This window comes from Hyla sarda, chromosome 7 (genome assembly GCF_029499605.1).
Source record: "Hyla sarda isolate aHylSar1 chromosome 7, aHylSar1.hap1, whole genome shotgun sequence".
Lineage (NCBI taxonomy): Eukaryota > Metazoa > Chordata > Amphibia > Anura > Hylidae > Hyla > Hyla sarda.
In genome coordinates this window covers 17,745,329-17,756,359 of record NC_079195.1, presented here as the reverse complement: position 1 = coordinate 17,756,359, position 11,031 = coordinate 17,745,329, and the positions used below count along the sequence as shown (strand labels likewise).

The 11,031-nt window shown below is 42.1% G+C and overlaps 1 protein-coding gene across 1 annotated transcript in view; it reads left to right on the top strand.

Annotated features, from left to right (window-relative positions):
• Nucleotide 1: 1 nt before the first annotated feature.
• Nucleotides 2–11,031, top strand: part of PDCD4 (programmed cell death 4) — a 66,094-nt gene continuing 55,064 nt past the window's right edge. The window contains exon 1 of the mRNA XM_056530785.1: nucleotides 2–138. The gene's annotated coding sequence lies outside the window, so the exon portion shown is untranslated. The remainder of the gene's footprint in view (nucleotides 139–11,031) is intronic.

Sequence of the window (11,031 nt, the reverse complement as noted above, 5' to 3'; positions counted from 1 at the left end):
ATTAGGCTCCGCCCCGCGACATGTGACGCTGTTACTGGGCAGACGTTTGTGAGGGAGGTTAGAAAGGAAAAAAAAAAAAAAAAAAATCAAAACAAAAACAGAGTTGGGGAGAAGAAGGAGAAGCTGCGGCGGAGCGAGGTGAGTGCGGGGCTCCGGGGGTGAGTGCGGGGGTCCTCACCTCCATCCTGTGCGGGGGGGGCTGAGGTGCCTCACAACCGCAGTGCACTTATTCTGTATTACGTGCAGTGTGTATGGAGGGGGGTGTGTCGCTGCGTTTTGTGGTCCTGTCACACTTGTCTGCATATCAGTGTTTCCCAACCAGGGTGCCTCCAGCTGTTGCAAAACTACAACTCCCAGCATGCCCGGACAGCCGAAGGCTGTCCGGGCATGCTGGGAGTTGTAGTTTTGCAACAGCTGGAGGCACCCTGGTTGGGAAACATTGGCATAGCTGCCCATAAATACAGGTCAGCAGCTGCAGAACTGCAAGTCCCAGCAAGTATCAACCGCACAATTTTGCTTTATTTTTAAAAATTTTTTTGCAGATCTGGTAGAACTACAACTCCCAGCATGTTACTTCTGTAGTAATTCTGCATCAGATGCAATTGTGACCAATATTCTCATGAAAAAGAAACGAGCTATTATATTTCTGGTCTTCGGTGACACTTGGCCTAATATTAACCCCTTTAATGGGGTTATCCTGGAAAAAACAATTTTTTTTTAATCAAATGCCTCCAGAAAGTTACACAGATTTGTAAATTACTTCTATTAAAAAAATCTTAATCCTTTCAGTACTTATGAGCTTCTGAAGTTAAAGGGGTACTCCGGTGAAAACCTTTTTTTTTCTTTTAAATCAACTGGTGGCAGAAAGTTAAACATATTTGTAAATTACTTCTATTAAAAAATCTTAATCCTTCCTGTACTTATTAGCTGCTGAATGCTACAGAGGAAATTCCTTTCTTTTTGGAACACTGATGACATCACGAACACAGTGCTCTCTGCTGACATCTCTGTCCATTTTAGTAACCGTGCATAGCAGACATATGCTAAGGGCAGCATGGTGGCTCAGTGGTTAGCTCTGCTGCCTTGCAGTCCTGGGGTCTTGGGTTCAAATCCCACTAAGGACAACAATAAATAAAATTATTATTATAATAACGTCAGCAGAGAGAACTGTGCTCGTGATGTCATCAGAGAGCATTCCAAAAAGAAAAGGATTTCCCCTGTAGTATTCAGCAGCTAATAAGTACAGGAAGGATTAAGGTTTTTTAATAGAAGTAATTTACAAATATGTTTAACTTTCTGCCACCAGTTGATTTAAAAGAAAAAAAGTTTTCACCGGAGTACCCCTTTAAGGTTGTTCTTTTCTGTCTAAGTGCTCTCTGATGACACCTTTCTCGGGAACCGCCCAGTTTAGAAGCAAATCCCCATAGCAAACCTCTTCTAAACTGGGCGGTTCCCGAGACAGGTGTCATCAGAAAGGACCTAGACAGAAAAGAACAACCTTAACTTCAGAAGCTCATAAGTACTGAAAGGATTAAGATTTTTTACTAGAAGTAATTTGCAAATCTGTTTAACTTTCTGGCACCAGTTGACTTTAAAAAAAAAAAAAAAAAAAAAAAAAAAAAAAATTTCCACCGGAGTACCCCTTTAAAAGTTTTTTTCTGCATAACCCCTTTAAGGATGCAGGGTTTTTCAGTTTTTTTTTTTTTTTGCATTTTCATTTTTGACTTATCACCTTCTAAAAATCATAACCCTTTCAATTTTGCACATAAAATTCCATATTATGGCTTATTTTTTGCGCCACCAATTCTACTTTGCAGTGACATTAGTCATTTTACCCAAAAATCCACAGCGAAACGGGAAAAAAAATTCATTGTGCAACAAAATTGAAGAAAAAAAAATGTCATTTTGTAACTTTTTGGGGGCTTCCGTTTCGACACAGTGCATTTTTCGGTAAAAATTTAAGATCTGAGGTAAAATCGTGGTTGACCACGATTTTCGTCCAGATTCAAAATCGTATAGAAATTGTGTCCGATTTTATCTTATTTTTTTATTGATGCTATGTAAATCGCATGGAATCGTGTGACTGTACGATTCTGTCAGATTAATCGCACACGATTTTTTGTACGCGTGCGCTGTAGACTTCAAAACACGTACACTTCAAATATATAAAACTTTATTGCCAGTGGCATGCATATTAATTTTAAAAACAGGATCAGTTTTTTTTATTGAAAATTGGATGGAATTATCATCTGTACGATTTTTGGATACAATTTTAAATCTGATGGCAAAGAAATTTTTGCAATCCGATTTTACGGTCCGATAATCGGATGGTTAAATCGTGATCTGGACAGAGCTGATTTACACCCAGAGCATTTTTTTTTTTTTGCATTGACGTTAGATGGGGCCTAGTCATCTGAATAGAGCTTAAAGGGGTGCTCCAGCATTCTGAACATTTTGTTCAGAATGCTCGGCGGCGCCAGAGGCCATGAACGTGACATCACGGCCATGCCCCCTCGTGATGTCACGCCAAACCTACTCTATTCATGTCTATGGGAGGGGGTGTGGTGGCCAACATGACTGTCCAATAGATATGAGTAGAGGGGGATGGGATGTGACGTCAGGACCACTGCCGTAGGAACCGGACGTTTGTTTAGAACGTCGGGTGCTGCATGAGACCAGCAGCGGGACCCCCACGATCAGGAAAGGATTGCAGTAACACATGTTTTGCTATACACAAGTTTATTCCCTTTGTGTGTATTGCAACTAAACCAAAAAAGGAAGGAAAAAAGCAAATTGGACAAAATGTCACCAAACTCCAAAAATGGGCTGGACAAAGATGTATATACAAGCAGAAAAAAGAAAAGGGGGGGGGGGGGGGGGGGAGAAATAAAAAAAAGTCGAAAAACTGTGTCAAGTAGCGCAAGGAAGAACCATTAACGTTCCAAGAAATTGAGAACTTAAAGGGAACCAATCATCAGATTTTACCCTATATAATGCTTGGCAAAGCGTTATATAGGGTAAAATTGTTGTCCTCACCATCCCCGGGGGACGCTCCTGCCCCCAGGGATGGTGAAGATATGAAGTTATAAACTAGTCACCGCCGCCGCCGTCGTAAGTAGTCACCTGGGCGGGGAACTCTTCTCATCTACTCCCGTTCTTCGTCCGGGAGCGACGTCCCCTCCGCTTGATTGATGGGCCGCATCATTGTTCCGCTCACTGAACAGACCGAGCAGAGCGATGACGCTTTGCCAATCGTTATATAGGGTAAAATCTGATGATTGGTTCCCTTTAAGTCCAATCTATGAAGGTGTTTTCGGAGAATACAACCTCCTTCCTCAGATAACAGGACTGGGATGCGTTTATATATTGGACTTAATAAGTTCAGTCTCTTGGACCGTTAAAGGGTACCTCTCATCAAAAAAACTTTTGATGTATTATAGATTAATGTATGCAGAATAACTTTACAATTGCATGTTATTAAAAAATATGCTTCTTTCTATTTAATTTTCCACTTTGAAGAAATGACCACTAGGGGTCTCCCTACCAGTCCTGGCAGCAAGCATTTCAGACTCATGCTGGAGTCCTAAACACTACGAGCTGCCAGTCTGCTTTGTTCACAAAGGAGAACACTCAGAGCTGCCAGCCTGCTTTGTTCACAGCCTGTTTGGCTGTGAACAAAGCAGGCTGGCAGCTCTGAGTGTTTAGGACTCCAGCATGAGTCAGAAATGCTTGCTGACAGGACTGATCGGGAAAAATACAAGAGAAAGAAGCATATTTTTCATTAACATGCTATTGGAAAGTTATTCAACATTCATTAATCTAAAATATATCAAAAGTTTATTTGATGAGAGGTACCCTTTAATGGTTCTTCCTTGCACTACTTGACACAGTTTTTAGTTTATATCTTTTGTTTTCTTTTTTTCCGGCTGGTCAGCGGAAGAGTGGTGCAGTTGCCAATGGCAACCAATCGGATTTCTTCTATCATTTTTAAAGGGACCTGGGAAAAATGAAAGAAGCGAGCTGATTGGTTGCTTTGGGCAACTGGACAACTTTTCCTCTGCGACCTCCGGCTCAGCATCTCCTTGGACGTCAGTGAGTCCCCCGTTACGGGGTGATATGTGCTATTGCTAACTTCTTTTGGTGAGCAGCCACCTATAAGACCCGTGGGTCTCCCACATCATTTCTTCCATTTATAAAGGGTAATACACAAGGCGCCGTTCTCGTTTTTTGTTTTTCCCCTTTCTTATAACTTTTTTTCCTCTGGACAGGTTTTGATAAATCTCCCCCCAAATGTTAATAGAACAACTCAATTGTGATTATAGACCAGGTCACTTTCGCCTCATGGCAATATTTTTCTAAAAACACACTTTAGGAAAACACAGCCAAAACCGCACATAGTGTGAACTATTAAATCTTATCAGTTCACCTTGGTGAACTCCAGCATTCTAATTAAATGACCAGGTGCAGTGATAAGACTTCAAACAATCTCTCTGCAAAGCCAGAGGATTCATGGGAAATGTTGGCAGCATTAGTAAACCATTTCAGTTATGGCGTTGCGTTCGATATGACTGAATACCCATGCCTGCCACTTCAGCTAAAACAGGTAAGCCTAAGGCATACACATGAAACTCCATATTATTATCTAATAGCCTATGCTGCACTATATAAGCAAATAAAACAAATCTTGAGTGCCGTGCACTACTTACTGAATCTAGGTCATGGCTATTTTTTTTTCTTCTATAAAACTGCATGTTCTGGGGATGGTGTTTACAGTGTTTTCCCCCTAGGCTCCATATAGGATTTGATAAACACACACAAACCCCCTCACACAAAAATGCAATTTAATAGCACATAAAAAATGCAAGGTAGAGCAGACAGGCCGAAAATGTGTATGATAGATTTGTGGTATCTTTCTTATTATAATAGACTCCTTTCTCTCTATTACACATCATTTGATTTGTTTACCTTACCTTAAAATTGTGGAGCATGCCATTATTAGCAGGTGTATTTAGGATTTCCTTTTAGTCTAGTGAGGTGCAAAAAAAAAATAAAAAAAAATAAATGTGCATGACTTGTACACCAGCATTTTTGAACAAATTGCACCAAAATTCTGGCATATTTAATGGTGGGTTCACACCACGATTTTGCTATACGGTTTTGGCATACGGTTTCATAAAAAGAAAAAAACGTATACAACCGCACAGAAAACCGTGCCCATAGACTTTCCATTCAAAACTGTATGCACCAAATTGTATACGGTGGTCTCCGTTTTTCAAACCACACGTTTTTTTCCTTTTTTTTTTCTGGTCAGAAAAGCACGGTTTTAGGTCTGGGTGAAAAACTTTATTAAACCATATTAGTTTATTTTTTTTTTATTTTTTTTTTTAACATGGGAGTCAATGGGAACTGTACAGACCCGTATGTGCGTACGGTTCTATCCAGTTTTCACCATACGGTTTTTGACTTTCCACATTCTTTTTTCTTGGAATTTCAATCAAACAAGTGAAACTTTATTCATAATGGAGAGAAAGGTTCAAAACGTATAAGTTTTTTTTCTTAAAAAACTGATGCAACCGGACATCATTTTTCAAACCGTATACGGTTTTCAACCATATGCAGATAAAAATTTGTACACAAGTTTTGGTACAGTTTAGTCAGATTTTGAGGAATCCTTTTTTTTTTTTTTTTTTTTTTTATCAAAAACCTGATACAGGAACCATATAGCAAAATCGTGGTGTGAACCCCCCTTACTTAGTAATTTCCCCCTTGCTGTGTGAAGCATGCCTTGAATCCATTTAAAGGAGATCTTCAGCCATAGACAAGTAAGTTTCTGATTGTGGGGGGTCAGACCACAGGGACCCCCCCAAGATGACTGTACTAGGGACCTGGCATTACAGCGGCTATGTGTGGCTACTGCGTGTGTCGTCTACCTCACTGAGGTCAAAGACACGCCCCTCCTTCATACAGCTCTATGGGAGAGGGGTGGGGGGGGCGGCCGCAGCATTATGCTGCGGCCGACATGCCTCCTGCACGGCAGAGCCAGGGCCCCGTACAGGAGATCGCCTCAGCATTCAGACCCCCTGGATCAGACACTTATTCTGCGGATGAAGGATAAGTGTCTATGGTTGCAGATCTCCTTTTAACAAGAATGATGCTATATACATTGTGATGTTATGGATGGAATGCAACTAATCTGTTGATGATCAATATATCAATATTAGGCAGCAGGAGGGAGACAAATACTGGGCTTTTCCACAAGTGTCCTACAGGGCGACTGCAAAAGCTTTTAGATGCAATTATCACTAAAAAGTTTGGAGCATTGGTGCATCCTATGGGCTCCACATTAGACTCTGTGCCATCTAGCTACTGCTCTAACACCCAAGAAGGGGTCATACAGTCTCCATAGCACCATTATGGAATTAGTAAAAAAAAAAATAAAAAAAAAAAATAAACCTTTTTTTTATTTTTTGCTTTAAATTTCTGAAGAACTGTACCAAAAATGTCACATATTTGCAGTAATTTTGAAATAAAAAGCAATACAGTCCCAATGTGTGGATTCATCCTTACAGTTGTCTATTAGGACCATCTGCACTTGCATGTGTGTGTGACAGCCACTCTGCCTCTGGCTGCAATCTTGTCCTTGTTTTTAGTTCTTACTTTAAGGCTATCTTCACACAATAGAAATTCTACATGAAAATTCTGCAGAAATTTAATTTCCCATTCACTTCAATTTAATTCCTGCAGTGGAAATTCTGCTGTGTGGATGAAACAGCGGAATCCTATTGACATGTATTGACTATAAATTCATGTAGAAATTCTGGCATGTGAACATAGCCTAAGGCAGTGATCCCCAAACTGTGGCCCTCCAGTTGTTGCAAAACTACAATTCCCAGCATGCCTGGACAGCCGTTGGCTGTCCAGGCATGCTGGGAGTTGTAGTTTTGCAACATCTGGAGGGCCACAGTTTGAGGACCACTGGCCTAAGGGCCCATTCACATGGGCAGCTTTGATGGCGAATTCGCAGAGCGTTTCCCGCTGTGAGTTTAAGTGGGTGTGGGCCCGTCCCCATTCAAACCTGCAGCAGGAAAGCTGCTGCAAGTTTGCTATCAAATCCGCCTGTGTGAACGAGCCCTTATAATGTAAAGTCCATGACCTGCTCTGTGATGGAAGTTTCTATTGCGTCCAGGCTCTTTCCATGTCAATATTCTGACACATTTGCTAGATCACCCACTGGAAAATTGCCATGTGTTTTGAAGCCTCTGCTGTGTCTTTCTTACTTGCTGAGAGAAAACAATGTCCTGTATTGACAGAGGTGCTGACCAGGTAGGGCAGGTGTGATGTGTGTACGGTGTACAGCCTGTCACTGACCGATAAGGAAATAACCATTACTGTACCAGAAAGGCTCCATGTGCAGCTATACATGAGGTACTGGTTGTGGGATCCAAAGATGTGTGCCTGGAAGAAAATGTTAGCATTAGAATTATTTTGCATAGTTTCAGTTAGTATTGTTGCATGGTATCAATTTTATGTTAGGCGACATTTACATTACATTTTTGCTATTACATTCCATTCCCCCCCAAAACAGGAAACAAAAAACTGACAAAACTGTATGCAAAATTGTATGTTGTATAAACCTTATATGGTTTTTTATAATTGTCAAAAAGCCATTTTGCAGCCGGAGCGATGTGCAGGAGCCATCCCTCAGCGCTGTGGTACTACTACTACTACTCCCATCATGGGACAGACTCCCCCGGCTTTGAGAGTCTGCTGTGGTGACTCTGTGTGAGCGTTTGTACTACTACTCCCATTATGGAACAGTCTGTTCCATGATGGAAGTAGTAGTACAAACGCTCACACAGAGTCACCACAGCCGTCCATCTGCAGACTCTCAAAGCCGGGGGAGTCTGTTCCATGATGGGAGTAGTAGTAGTAGTACCACAGCGCTGAGGGATGGCTACTGCACATTGCTCCGGCTGCAAAATGGCTTTTTGACAATTATAAAAAAACCATATAAGGTTTATACAACATACAATTTTGCACATGGGCTGAGGGACCTATCTAAGTGGGTCTTAGGAGTAAGATCCAGTGCGATTGGTCCCTTAGCCCCTGTACTACTACTCCCATCATGGAACAGACCACAGGAGTCCCAGCTGGCAGTGGAGGAAGTTTCAAAAAAGAACAGAATGGTGCACAAAAAGCATGGTTGACCAGTTACCACAGTTTTGTACACGGGGAAGCAAAAAAAAAAACGTACAAGTACAAAAACTTACACTACCTTTATACATCTAGTTGTGTACGTTTTTGCACGGTAAGTCAATGAATACGGTTTGCTATACGGTTGTGTACAGTTTTCAAAAAGATGTGAATGCACCCTTCATTTTATTTTTTATTTTTTTATTTTCTAATCAGATTCTTCTTTTTCCAAAGTTTTGCAATATTGGGGAAACAAATATAAAGCCATTGAGACAGGTTTACTAATACATGTAGCGCACTTGGAAATCTAAATCTGCACCAAAATAGTGGCGACTGTGCCTTGTGTCACAATTGTGTGTTTCTGAACTTTTTACACCTTGTTAAACAAGGGGTTGGTGGTAAAAGGTGTGAAGCTTTGATTTTAAGCTAAACAGCATCTAAAGGTGCATCAACCTAATTGGGCAGACTAGATGGGCCAAATGGTTCTTATCTGCCGACACATTCTATGTTTCTAAAAGCCACTGCAACAAATTTGGTGCACTATTGGACTTGAGTGTAGTTTATACTGTTTAAAGGGGTAGTCCAGTGGTGAAAAACGTATCCCCTATCCTAAGGCTAGGGAATAAGTTTGAGATCGCGGGGGGGCCCGACCACTGGGGCCACCTGCGATCTCTATGTACGGGGCCCAGGCTCTCCGGCCAGATAGCGGGTGTCGACCCCCGCACGAAGCTGAGGCCGACACGCCCCCTCAATACATCGCTATGGCAGAGCCGGAGATTGCCGAAGGCAGCGCTTCGTTCTGTCATAGAGTTGTATTGAGGGGGCGTGTCAGCCACCACTTCGTGCGGTGGTCAACACGCCCCCTTCCCGCGGGCTGTCAAGGCCCCATACAGGAGATCGCAGGGGGGCCCCAGCGGTCGGACCCCCCGCGATCTGCAACTTATTCCCTATCCTTAGGATAGGCGATAAGTTGTTCTCCACTGGACTACTCCTTTAAGCCAGATCTCTGGAGAGACCTGAAAATGGCTTCCTACAAAGGTCTCCTTCTAACCTGACAGCATGAGAGCATCTACAGCAGTGTTTCCCAACTAGGGTGCCTCCAGCTGTGGCCAAACTACAACTCCCAGCATGCCCGGACAGCCTGATCTACAAGGAAGAAAATCCCCAAATCCAGGTGTGTAAACCTTGTGGTCTCATCCCTAAGAAGACTGGAGGCTGGAATTACTGCCAAAGGGGCTTCAGCTAAGTCCTCAGTAAAGGATCTGAATAAGTTTGTCACTGCGAAATCTTAGTTTTTTCCTCTTCAATAAGTGAACTAAGATCCGTTACATGCTGTCTTCAGAATAATAATGGGGGGGGAACTTGAACTTTTATTTTAATTTATTAATAATAATAATAATAATGGGGGAGGGACTTGAACTTTCATTTTAATTTATTTAATAATAAAATAATTCTAATAATAATAATTATAATAAAAATAATAATATAATTCTATTTTTAATTGTTAGTATGCCAGGGAGCAACTTGACAAATTGTGAGAAAAGTCTGCAAACTTTCTGAATGCACTGTATTACACTGAAAGCCTTCTGCGTTGCAGTGTATTATGCCTGGACAGGATCAACATTATATTCCTGCCATTGCAGCAGACTGTCGGCTGTAAAATACGGCTGACACCCTTTGCTGAGGGCATGGGCTTAGCTCTGTACACAGACAACAAACCACTGTAATACTTTTATCAGCAACGCCATATATGTTTCCACAATGGCGATCCACAGAACGTTATAAAATGTTGATCACTGCGACCTCCTGACTGTTCCTGTAAGGGTGCGTTCACACGGCCGTTTGCCCCCGTTCCGTTAAAAAAAAAAAAAAAAAAAATGGATTTAAAATAACTGATATTAACGGCTGATCAAACTGGTATCCGTTTTGAAGTGTTTGTAACCGTTTTTAATCCGTGTTTTTTTTTTTTTTTTGAATGAAAAAAATCAGCCACCTACAGAGTCCTGCAGCCAGGACTAGTACTACTCCCATCATGGAACAGACTTGTTTCCATGGTGGGAGTAGTAGTTCCTGGCTGCAGGAGTCTGCCGGCGGCTGGGGAGGCTACATTAGTGCGTGTACTACTACCCCCATCATGGAACAGACTGTTCCATGATGAGGGTAGTAGTACAGGGGCTGAGGGATTGATCGCACCGGGTCTCACTTCTGAGACCTGATCAGAAGTTATTAAGCAGGAGAGCGGGCGGCATAGTCCGCAACCCTGCGATGTACACAATGTATTTTACTTTAATTTCTAAATTCCCTGCGGGGAGCTCTGAATGGCCAGTACCGAGGAGCCAATCAGGGCTCCCTGCAGGGATTTTTAAAATCGACAATGTATATTAAAAGCGCTGTGGGGGGCAAGATATATAGCGCTATATATATCTAGCCCCCCAGCGCATTTATAAAGATATATAACCACAGCCAGCGCAAAAATATATACCCCGCAGTATGTATATATGTAGGTGTGTGTGTGTGACCTCCCACTAGCGCACTTATAATGTAACCCCCGCCTGCGCCTTTATAATTATATACCCCCCGCCAGCGCATTTATGTGACCCCCACCAGCGCATTTATGTGACCCCCTGCTGGCGCATATGTCATTACTGCAGCGCGATGTATGAATAGTATTTTACTGGCAGAGCATCGCACCAGCCGTTACATTATAAATGGGGGTTACATTATAAATGCGCTGGCGGAGGGTCACATACATATACAATGCAGGGGAATATATTTATGTGCTGGCGGGGGTTATATCTTTATAAATGTGCTGGGGGGGGGGGGGCTAGATATATAGCG